The sequence below is a fragment of the Bos mutus genome, chromosome 1, assembly GCF_027580195.1.
Source record: "Bos mutus isolate GX-2022 chromosome 1, NWIPB_WYAK_1.1, whole genome shotgun sequence".
Lineage (NCBI taxonomy): Eukaryota > Metazoa > Chordata > Mammalia > Artiodactyla > Bovidae > Bos > Bos mutus.
In genome coordinates, this window is record NC_091617.1 from 72,778,022 (window position 1) to 72,790,411 (window position 12,390).

Genomic DNA, 12,390 nt, shown 5'->3' on the forward strand with positions numbered 1-12,390 from the left:
GTGGGAGAACACAGAAAGAAGATAGCCGTTTGCAAACCAGAAGAGTCCTCATCAGAAATTTAATCTGCTGACACCTTGATCTCAGACTTCCCAGTCTTCAGAACCGTGAGAAACAAATGTCTGTCATTTAAGCTAACCAGTGTATTGTACTCCATTATGGCAGCCCGAGCTGACTGAAGACAGATGGGTTGGTTGTGGTTATGCATTTTCAACTACCTGAAATATCTACGAAAACTAGTAGACTCAAGAGAGACATGAAAGCAGAGTCATGACCCAGGGCTTTCCTGTTCAAGCACCAGACTTGTTCTCATGGTGGTGGTTTTGGTGTAGTTTATTCTAGGCAGCATCAAATTAAGGGGGGAAAAAGATCATTCAAGAGAGCAGAGCTGTAGTGTGTCCGGGGTCCTCTAGGGCAGCCCTGAGGCAGGTACCATGCAGGCTGTGTTTAAGTTGCTTGTGAAACTTTCTAAAAATATAGACTCTAGATCGTACGCTTTTTCATCAGAGGCTAATTTCTTCAGACTGAGGAGGGAATCCAGCAATCTGTATTTTGGACAAGACCCCCAGGAGACAGGGCAATATAAAGCCAGGACAGGGAACCCTGCTGTGGACAAGTTCCACCCACTTGAAGAAGAGGACTCTAGGCTCAAAGTCATCCATCCTTCTCCAGGTTCAGCCTGAACCAGAATCCGGGTCTCTTGTCCTCTGGGTATTTGTCTGTCTCTTCACAGCACTGACATGTCCTCTGTGAGTAAGGGAGTGAGCAGTGGCTGAAGAGAGCAGGCGATGTTTTATAAAGGGCACACAAATCTTCAATGGGAGCCAGGAGATGAGGGGGCAGGAATACTGATGAGAAGTGGTGGGACAGTTTACGGTCTCTTGGTGACTGTTCACCTAGAGCCAGGCCTTAAATGGCTACATAGAAATGAATAAGACAGTGTGAGTGGAAGGAGATTCCAGGAGGAGGGAACAGTGTGAGCCCAAAGCTGGCTGGAGGTGTGGAAGTGTGGAGTGCGGGAAGTGACGGCCAGCTGAGCTGGCTCCGCCCGGAGCAGAGGGCCTTTGGGACACACTTGGAATTGAGGCTTGCTCGCTAATGTGCTTGTAAACTCGGAGACACCACTGGGCACATAGAGACGGGCAATAAATGCCTCATAAAGTCATTTGATAACTTGCCCTGGTTTCAAGACATGAAGGAGTTGCTGCTGCTGCTGCTGCTGCTAAGTCACTTCAGTCGTGTCCGACTCTGTATGACCCCATAGACGGCAGCCCACCAGGCTCCCCCGTCCCTGGGATTCTCCAGGCAAGAAAACTGGAGTGGGTTGCCATTTCCTTCTCCAACGGATGAAAGTAAAAAGTGAAAGGTAAGTCACTCAGTCGTGTCCGACTCTCAGCGACCCCATGGACTGCAGCCTACCAGGCTCCTCAGTCCACAGGATTTTCCAGGCAAGAGTACTGGAGTGGGGTGCCATCGCCTTCTCCGTGAAGGAGTTGAGGGGTTTGTAAATCAATAGAGAGATACAGTTCCACATGACTCATTGTCACCCCTTTGGGAAGGAGGAGGTTTTGCCTGGAAGGGAAAATAGCATATACCCCCAAATCCTAAGGAGAAGGCTCACCTCATTCCCACAGCCCCGCTGAGTTCTCCCAGCTCTCTGGCAGCTAGACAGATACTTTGGCTTCTGCTGCTTTTAATGCACGTGGAGAGAAGTTAAAAAAACACAGGTGGGAGAGTGCCTTCCCAGTGACTCAGGGCAGAGATTGAGGGTGTGATTATCTGAGGGGGCAGGTGAACAGAGAACACCCTGGCGCCCCACCCCTGCCCCCCCTTATCATCCTCTGCCATCAAGTCACAGGCATTTCTGGACAGCAGCTCAGGAGGCAGCTGCCAAGTAGGTTCAGAGTCAGATAAGTGCAGCTCCAGGTAACACCAGAGGCTGTCCTATGTCCTGCCCAGGACTCCACACACACCCTCTCCCCCAGTGCACGGCTCTGAGGCTGGGGGAGGGTGCGGCTGCTTTTTAAAGCTACTATTTCAGCATCACGTGCTTCTTGTGCAAGTAACGTACAAGGATTGTTGCCTTAGGGTCTTGGAGGATGTCCGGAGGGAAGAGAGAGGCTGCGATCGCCTTTCATCCTGAAAGGCAGGGATGGTCAGTACCCAGAGGAATAATAGTGGGGGAGGGGGGTGGGAGTGTTTGGGAGTGCAGGAGAGGCAGGGACAGTTCTGATGAAGCTCCCCGGTTCCACAGAGGAAGCAGTGCCGTCTAGCTGTGGGTCCTGAGAAGGCAGAGGGCAGGGTAGCATTTGAGCTGGAACTTGGGGGTGCAGATTGGGCAGTGATGGCTGTAAGGAACTACAGGTGGTGGAAATGGCCTGAGGAAGGCAGAGAGGATGGACATCTCAGTGCCCAGTCACCACTTCATTCCGCCTTCCCGAGACCCATGAGGCAGAGCCCAGGAGCATCTCCCAGCCTCTCTGAGCATCTGTGATGTTCAGACCACACTTCAGGTCTCACACTGTTTCTAAGAGGAGGAGGAGTGGCCCAACCCTGCCGTCAGACAGCTGAAAAGCTTCGATGAAAGAGGAGAGCTCCTGGTGAAGCACGAGTGCAGTTGCTCCCTGCAGGACGCTGCCCGCCCCCAATGGCCTGTCTCTGGAGCCCAGTCCAGGCTCCCTGGGCCTGAGCAACACTTGCCCTGCCTTCTGGCCTTTGCTCTGCTCTATCCACATCTGGAGCAGCCTTCCTCCCATGGGCGAATGTCCAGATCTGCCCACGAGGCCTGACTCAAATGCCACCCCCAATGTAACCTAAATGGGCTGACCTTCATCCTCCACCCCATCCAAAGGGGAAGGGAGCGCTCCTCTCCCTGATTGCCTAGCATACTGTGTGTCCTTATCTCTGTGTCGTCACAGTCATCTGCTGATGCACTTCAGCTTCCCCCAGTGCTAGGTGTGAGCCTCTTGAAGGCCAGGCTTCGTCTCCTTCTCGGGTCTAGCATGACCGCTGCTACTCACAGCTGTTCAGGAAACGTCTCTGTTAGCACCGGAGGCTTGCATGTACAGGTCTCTGAAAGCATGGCGGCCAGAGCTTCTTAGAAAGGATTGTAAGTATTTCAGATGGAGAACTGGAAAGAAATTAAGTTTGGAGATTTGCGGAAGGAGTTGAAGAGTCAACTGCACTCTCCTGGATGGAGGGTCCTATTGGCCCCCTCAACCTTACACTTGTCCAGGAAGCCCTTCACTTCGCCGCCAACCCAGACACATGCCCTGACTGGATGCTGCACTGAGGCCTTGGCTATGAGACAGAGAATCTGGCTCAGAGGCGTAGGGAGACACTGATGGCTCTTGGAAAGGTTTCTGATGGGAGGAAAATTGCATTTCAAAAGAGTGGCCTGGGTCTTGTCGCTCCTTGGCTTACGATTCTTCAGAAGCTTCCCATTTCTCTCAGCATACAGGAAAAAGCACTTTTGTGTGGTTCTCAAAGCCCAGCGTGCTTGGACACCATCATGTGAAGCTCAGCCTGCCCTGAGGCAGCCCCTGTGCTCTTCCCTCTCTTAGTCTTCCCTCCATGCTTCCTGCCACAGGACATTTGCACAGGTAATTCCCGCTGCCTGCAACACTGCTAAACATGGAAGTAGAGGAGATGGGCAGGGACGGCAGGAGCCCCTGGGGGTTGTGTGAGACGAGAGGGGTAGTTGTAGAAACATGAAGAGCAGCTGGATATGACTTTTAAACACCAAACTAAAGAGTGTACACAGGGGAAGTAGGGAACAGAAAGGAAAAGAAATGACATTTGTAAGGTTCCTCCTGAAGAGAGAATAATAGTCAAGGTCTGACTGGTGCTTCAAATCCCAGGTACGGTACCTGATGGCTCCATGGCCCTGGGACGGGTGCTGCTCCACTGCCTTAGAGTTGGCAGAAGCCCTCTTACAAATGCACACTTAGAGCAGAGCCTGGCTCCTAGAAAGCAGACAACGAATGCTAGCTGTTATCAGCACTGCTGTACACAAGGCATAAAAAGACCTAAGGGCTAACTGGTATTATTTGCCTCCATTTTACAGACTGGAAACTGAGAGTAGGAAAGGTTTGGGTGCCTGCCTGTGCTCACACTGCAAAGCCAGGATACAAACACCGACATTTCCTGTTTCAAGGCCCACACATGCTGTCTTCCCATTGCTCTGTGCTAGGAGGGGCCTGAAAGACTGGCCCAGTCCAATCTCATGATAAACACGGGGAAATGGAGAGCACCAGGGATAAAGCGACTCCACCCAGCCTTGCACTCTTAAGCTGTAGGCATTGAGGGATCATTCCAGTCGAGATGTCCCACAGATAGGTGGGCATACTGGATCAGGCCTGGGCGAGAGGCAGAACCGGCTCCCTGGGATGGACTGGAACCCCACAGCTGGTTTTCAACACCCAGAACCATCTGCCCTGGCAGAAGTTCGCTGACCTGTGTGCTCCCTGGGTGACTGGGCAGATGGTAAACTCTGCTTGCCAAGGAGCGGGGTTGGCAGTTCTGAAAAGGGCTGCGTCAGTGCCTCCCTCCAGAGGCTTCCCACATCCTTGAGTAACCAGCGCATTAAGGTGCTTGGCCTGGGGCCAAGGGTGCGGCGGAGGCTGAGTTAGTAATACACACGGGGTGCCCTCCCTAGCTGGGTTTCGCTGCACAATTATGACGAATGCAATCCCTTTCTTAGCATTTATGATGTCCTTAAAGTCCCAACTGAAAAAGTAGAACTCTGCAGGAGTTGGAAGGGGGAAAACTGGCTTGGAGTGAGGGGTCCCACAAAATGGAAATCCAGGTAATTGGCTACTTACAGGTATGATGTATGAAGTGAATCTGTCAAAACTTGAAGGTGGATGGCAGTGGGACAGGTAATGAGCAGAGGGAGGCAGAAAGGTGTAAATAATCCTCGGTGAATGTGGGTCTTGTTGGCACAGTGGATTTATGCCCTGTCTTCATAATGTACTCTTTCATCTTGGGAACCTGGATTCCAAAAATCTAGTCTAGACAGGAATTGATGGCGCAGCCTCTCAGCATGCACCATTCAAGGTTTCTCAACCTCCGGGACTCCTAAATATTGATGTGGATCGCCCACTCTGCTAGGGGACATTGCTGGGGTGGGGAACTCCATAAGCCAAGGGCATCCTTCTTAGGTTTCAGGCACAGGCGCTCTGCCCACAGGCAGCCGGAGGGGCACCGCCACTCTCTCTGAGGATGACGCCACTTCTGTCTCCATCTCCCCAAGTAGGAGACAAGCCCAGTCATGCCTGCGACCCAGCGGTCGGCCTGGGCCTCTTCTTGTCTTCTTTTCATGTGTGGCTGGTTCTGGTTTCGGCAGCTTTCATCAACGCCTGAAACCACCGCCTCCCTGTCACTTCCTGGGGGCCACGGGCAGGCCCAGGGAGTCTTGACAACAGTAAACACGGCAGTCGGGGGACCCCTCGGAGCCGCTGCTCTGCCTGGGCAGGCCCCATCTCTTGGGTGGCCAGAGGCAGGGCCCCGGAGCCCCCTGCTGCAGGAAGCAAGAGTCTGACAGGCCGAGTCATGACTGAGCTGTGGGATTGAGGACTGGAAAATGGACTAGAAGAGACAAAAGTGATCCAGGGAACACGGGCAGACAAGCAGTACAGACGTTCAAAACAAACAACAAAGTCACAAGGGCTCAGAATCCAGTTTGTTGTCATTGGTGAACGTATGGGAATTCCTGCACTGTCCCCTGTTCTCTGTACCACAGAGGCCTGGGAGAGGCTGGTTCTGTAGTACGAAGAGCAGAGCACTAAGCCAGCTTTAGCTTTGCCACTTGTAGACTGTGTGACCTCAGGCGAGTCAGTGGAAGTCTCTGAGCCTCAGATTCCTCATTTGCAAAAAGGAGACATATCTACCTCCCAGGATGTTGTCCGGAGAAGGCAATGGCAACCCACTCCAGTACTCTTGCCTGGAAAATCCCATGGATGGAGGAGTCTGGTAGATTGCAGTCCATGGGGTCTTGAAGAGTCAGACACGACTGAGCGACTTCACTTTCACTTTTCACTTTCATGCATTGGAGAAGGAAATGGCAACCCACTCCAGTGTTGTTGCCTGGAGAATCCCAGGGACAGGGGATCCTGGTGGGCTGCCATCTATGGGGTCGCACAGAGTCGGACACGACTGAAGCGACTTAGCAGCAGCAGCAGCAGCAGGAAGTTGTCAAGATTAAATGATGACACAGTGGTCATACGCTTGGCACAGTGTAGGCCTTAAATGCATAGTCACAATTACCATCCCTCACCAAATATTGCTCATTGTTAAAGCTTTCCCTCAGAAACCAACTTTCCATACATGTGCTCTGTCCTCTGAATGATTTCATCTTATCCATAGCCTCAGATGGTGTGTGTGGGGGTGTGTGTGCGGGTGGGTGTGTGTCTGTAGAAAAGAGACAAAGAAGAAAACATCCTTTCAGAATAGTGAGCTCATTTTCCCTATCCTAAAATATGTGTATGTGTATGTATACAGACACACAGACACACACACAAATACAGACACACACACAAATACACACACACACAAATACAGACACACACTCAGCCCTGTAGCACGGACCGTGCACAGTTAAACCTTCCTCCTTCTAAAGATGAGAATGCTCACCTCAGACGGATGAAGTGACCTGAGAAAGTCACACAGCAGATGCATTTCTTCAAAAGGAATGATCAGGAGTCAACATTTCATTAAGGTATTTCTCCACACACACAAAGCCTGATGAAGAAATGTTGAGATCATACCTTTAGGCCCATGTAAGTTGTTCTTAAAAGGTATCATCTAGCCATTTTGAAAAGGTAAGTTTCTACTCTTTAAGAAAATGTGCTTCCACTTACCCTGTCACTCTCTGATGCCATCTCCAAATTCCCTGGACAGACTCCTGGGAAAGTCAAGTCACAGAGGAAAAACAGCTGTCACCTGAAACAAAAGAAATTATTTTCTCCCAGAGACACCACTGGTCCTCAACAGTTCCTCCCACGCTGTTCTGCGCTATGACACATGCAGCTTCAAACCAGGACAGGGCAGTGACAGAGCCACTGGGCATGAAGCCCTCACCACCTCAGGGAGAGTGTTACACTCACAGACTGTCACTCACTCATTGGCAAATCTGTTCTTTTCCAAGCCCTGTGAGGTCGGCTGCAAGTGGGCTCAGGATCCCTGTTTAACAGGAGAGATGCTTGAGGCCCCAAGCAGTTCTCTGACCTGGGATTGAACCCCGGGCCCATGGCAGTGAAAGAGTCCTAACCACTGGACCACCAGGGGAGTCCCTGAACCACATCTTCTGACCTGCACGTATGCGTGTGTGCTAACTTGCTTCAGTCATGTCCAACTCTTTGCGATCCTGTGGACCGTAGCCCTCCAGGCTCCTCTGTCCATGGAATTCTCCAGGCAAGAATACTGGAGTGGGTTGCCATGCCCTCCTCCAGGGGATCTTCCCCACCCAAAGACTGAACCCATGACTCCTGCACTGCAGGCAAATACTTTACCATCTGAGCCACCTGGGAAGCCCCTTCCGACCCGACCAGGGCTCTTTCCTCTGGACCACTGTGCCGTTCAAAAGCGCTGTGCAGTGAATTGTGGATTTACTTCACCTGCTTTTATTTGGTATGATTGAGATGATCTTCCCTAAACAGCTTTCCTAACGTGAAGTTTTGCTCTCTGTTCCTCTGAGAACAGGGGCACGCTTTGAAGAAGGAATTTAAACATGAACACTCATGTTGTGTAGACGTTAGTGTTTATTTCTCTGTGATATGGTCGCTTCCTCTGGAAAAATCCAACCAACACATCCGTTTCAAGTCCTGAGAAACTCTCCAGTGTTGACCATGTGTCTGATTCCTGTGTGGTCAGAAGAGTGATGTTTCTGAAGGTCCGCAACTTATTTCCATGTTAAAATAATTCCACGCTCGGCTAAATTCCACTTAGACACAAGTATGCACCTGTTAAAATAGGTCATTTTTCACTGTTAATCTTCCATATTCCATGGGTATGTGTGGGAACCTCAGACAAATGCGACCCGAATGTCACCAAGAGCATTGTTCTCCTCTGAGTGATCCTGGTTGGCTCAGACCCCTCAGGTCCCTCACTCCCATGGATCTGGGAAAGGAAGAAGGGTCACATTCTGCTGAGAGCCTGGATTGGAATCCGACATCCGCACTGAAGTCCTCGTGTGACATTGCACGTGCTTTTTGTCTTAGAACTGTGTTGTGTTTTAATTAGGTTTCTTGCAGATCTTTTCTGTGCTCTGGTGCACGACTCAGTGTGCAAACTCAGTAATTTCCCTTAGTGTCCTTCATAAAGCTAAAAGAGAAAATAGAAAGAGAAAAAAAAGCCTTTCAGAGCAAGGAACTCTGGCCTCTGAGGTTTTGTACCTCTTACAGAAGGTCTCTGCCACAGCCTTTAAGGCTAAAAAGTAAATTCGCAAAAGAATACGTCTGATTCTGAAATTTGCATCTTGGCAATGACTTTTCTTTCTGCTGGCATGCTTCCAGAAACTCAAGCACCCTACATCGATCTCAGGGGACTGCTTCTAATTCCTAAGAGTTTCAAGGGCTCACTGCAAATGTGGAGCCTGGGTTCCCAAGAGACAGGCTTAAGATCGCCAGGGAAATTGATGGCAAGCTCAGGAAGTGGAGGCCTCCCAGGGGGCCTTGGTCTCGGGACTTGTACTAGGACAGCCTCTCCCCTCCATGAGTTATGAGGAACTGCCTTGGACTGCTAATCTTTCCGGCAGTTTATTTTGAAGAGGAAGTCAAGGCCTGGAGCCCAGAGTAGGCAAACTGTTGTGGGCTACATCAGACAAACCACAGGTCTCTGGAAAAGCATCCAGCCTCTTGGGGAGGCAGATGTCAATGTCTTGCCTTTCCTCAGGGCTGTTAATGTATACATGAATCCCAAATCCAAGAATGGGCTCTCCAAACTGATTTCTTCATGTGAGAAGGCAAAATGTGGCTCCAGCTCTGTCCTTGAGGAAGTAAAGGTGAAAAGCTATATTTCTAGGGTACAATTTGGCACAGAAACTGGCTCATAGCAGGCACTTCATAGCTCTGCCTTAGCTGAAAGGACCTCTTATCTTCCTTTTAATAGGAAAGATCATGTTGGTGATGAAATCTGAGGACTTAAAAAAGAAAAATCCATCTGGTCAATTACATAGGCTATAATCCATGCAATTACAATCTTTTCCATGGTTCCAGCCAGTTCTCTTAATGCAATTCACTTTCACAAACAATTCCTTAACACCCACCCATTCCCCAGGACCGTAGTGAGTGTCATGGGTAGACAGAGGTGAATGGGACACAGTTCTTACTGCAGCTGAGTAAGCTTATAGCCTGTGTCTATTTGCCAAGAGCATGGCCAGCTCAATGAAAACAAAACAAAACAAGAAAAAAGTTGATTTGATGCGATGACTGGACTTGGGAGGGTAAGGTAGTGGCCAAGCTCTGAATCCCGGGGGAGCCAAGGAAAGTTTGCAGATGGCATGGTAACAGTGGGGCGGTTGCTGGGGGAACCTGAAACCATGTCACATGGAGAAGATTTGTAGGATGGAAGGCCTTTGGCCCAGAGAAGAACAGACTTGGGGACAGGAGAGCTGCGTCCACAAACCTGAGAGAGTGCCATGGGGAAGACCCCCAGAGCAGAGCGTGAGCTGTGAGGGATGCATCCAGGGGTACTGACTGTAGTTCAGAACTGTAGTCCTCTCAAGTCAGAGCTGTGAAATAGGATGTCCTGTGGAGAATAACTGAGCAAGGGGAGGCGGGGAGAGGGCTTGATCCTGTAAGATTTGCTCTCTCTGAGAGCCTTGGATTCCCTCCCTCCTCCAATTCTAACTTTAATGAGCTGCTAACACTGACACCTGGGTTCTTACTCAGCCACACAGAGGTGTGAACCGGGAGGCCTGGCACCACAGGTGGGGAAATTAATAGCAAACTCCCACAGGGGTTATTAGAATGAGAAAAGGAGGAGGAAAGCAGAAGCATTTGCAGGCCTGAAGATGGGATTCTGGGTCTCCTCCTTCCCCAATGCCAGTGTCTCTGGAAGTTGACACACCACCCTTCAGCAGGAAGAGAAGTCCCTTGGTGGTGTCTTTACAAGGTGACAAGCAAGAGACCCAAAGGGCAGAGAACAGAGAGCTTGGGCAACAAGTCACCTTGGGCTCCTCACGTCATCACTGACTCTGGGTGATGGTGATTTTGGGGCTTGGTCACCCAGGGCAGTGTGAGTGCAGAGGGTACCACTCAAGGAGGGCATGGCAAAATGGCTGCTTTCCAGACCCAGCTTTTTCCCGCAAAGAGGGTGTCTGCTATTCAGATTGAGGGAATTGTACTCATCCGTCCCATCCCACCCTGCCTATCCCTCCACACACATCTTTTTATTTTTATTTCTTTTTGGATAAAAAATGTGAGTCGCTTTTTCCTGACATCACTGTCTAAGAAATACATGAACTGCCACAGATTCACTCAGTCAGCAGGCGTTTGCTGAGCTCCTGTCACAGGTTGAGGTTGTAAGTCCAAAGATAAAGAAGACAGCCTCCCAGCCACCGAGGAGCAGAGAAGAGGGGTGGCAGAACCCAAGGGTGTGTCAACACACCTAGGCCCTTGATGAATGGAAAGCCTGTTGCTTTGGGAGCTTAGAGGACAGACCCAACTCAGTCTGGAAGTTTACAGAAGACTTCCTAGGAGAGAGGCTATTTCACCTGACTCTTAAAGGAAGAAAACAGAGGGTCAGAGAAAGAGAAGTGAGCACACAGCAAAAGCCTGCCAGTGGGAAGCTGCATTAGTGGTACTGCATTAGCACTACTGGTCTGCAAACTAGGAGACTGGGAGTGGAAGGAGATGAGTCTAAGGGGTCAGTCTGGACACATACTAAGGGCATTATTGTCATTCTAAGGTGCCTGATGTTTTCCTGTAAGCTTCATGGAACAGAGGAGTGACATGGGCTGATTTACAGAAAATTTTCTGCCTTCATCAAATGCGTAACATATAGGGGAGCAGAACTAGTATTTAATACACTAGTCAGAATTCTCCTGTAATTCTCTAGTGGAGACATGGGAAGAGCCTGAACTAGTGTAGTGTCGATAGAGTGGAAAGGAAGAGACCAAAAGGAGAAAGTTTTGAAAATCAAAAAGACTGTCTGACACATGAAAGCTGCAAAGAAAGACAAATGATCCAATAAAACCATGAGCCAAAGAGTTGAACAGACACCTCACCAAAGAAGATACGAATGCCCAATAAGCAGATGAAAGCTTGCCCAACGCTATTAGTGACCAGGAAAATGCAAAATAAAACTACAGTGAGCTATCATTTCACACCCTCTAGAATGGCTGTAATCAAAATGACTGACCATATCAGCGCTGGCTGAAACATGGAGGAACACACTCTCCAATGCTGACGGTAGAGAGTTCAATGATACAGATGCTTTGGAAAATTCTTTGACGGTTTTTTACAGAGTTAAATGTACATCTATTTTATGACAAAGTAATTCCACTTCTAGATACTTGCCCAATAAAAATATGTTCTCAAAAACATGTACAAGAAAAATATGTTCCCAATAAAATTATGAACAAACTTTATAGCAATCTTATTCAAATATTGCAAAACTGGAAGCAACCCAAATGTCCATCAACAAAGGCAGAGAGAAGCAAACTATGGTATATCTATACGATGGAATACTGGTAAGCAATAAAAAAGGAACACATTAACAATACATGCAATAACATGGATGAACATGCTAATGATATGTGCAATGACATGGATAAATATGTGAAGTGAAAGAAACCAGGTGCAAAGTAGAAAAATCTGAATGCAAATGAAATTAATCTATCATGTTAGAAACCAGAGAGTGGGTGTAATTTGTTTTGGGGTGGGAAAAATTGTCTAGTAAGAGGCTGAGGGGAATGCTCACAAAGGATAAAAATGTTATTTATCTTATTTTTCTGATTATTACAGAGGTGTATATAGCTGTCAAATTTCATCAGACTGGACATTTAAAATCTAAAGTCTTTTGGATGTGAACTTTATCTTAAAAAAAACCAAACAGATCTGCCGATTGTTTTATAGTCAACCCTCATATTTCTGGCTTGAAGTTAGAATGGATGATAGTGACCATAAGGTAGATACGAGAGAGAGCAAGTTACAGGGAAGAAGACGAGCTCAACTGTGTATACGTGGAGCATGTGGTGTCCGGTCTCGTGGGCACTAGCAGGTGATATCCTGCCAAAGAACACCAGAATCAATGAGTCTGAAGCTGGAGGAAGAGGTCAGGATGGAGATATATTTTTGGGAATCACTTGCTTATGGGGGTCATTAAAGCAAGTGCATGAGCAGAAAGGTCCAGAGATGGGCTTCAGTGTTCAGGGTCCGTAGTTGATCCTG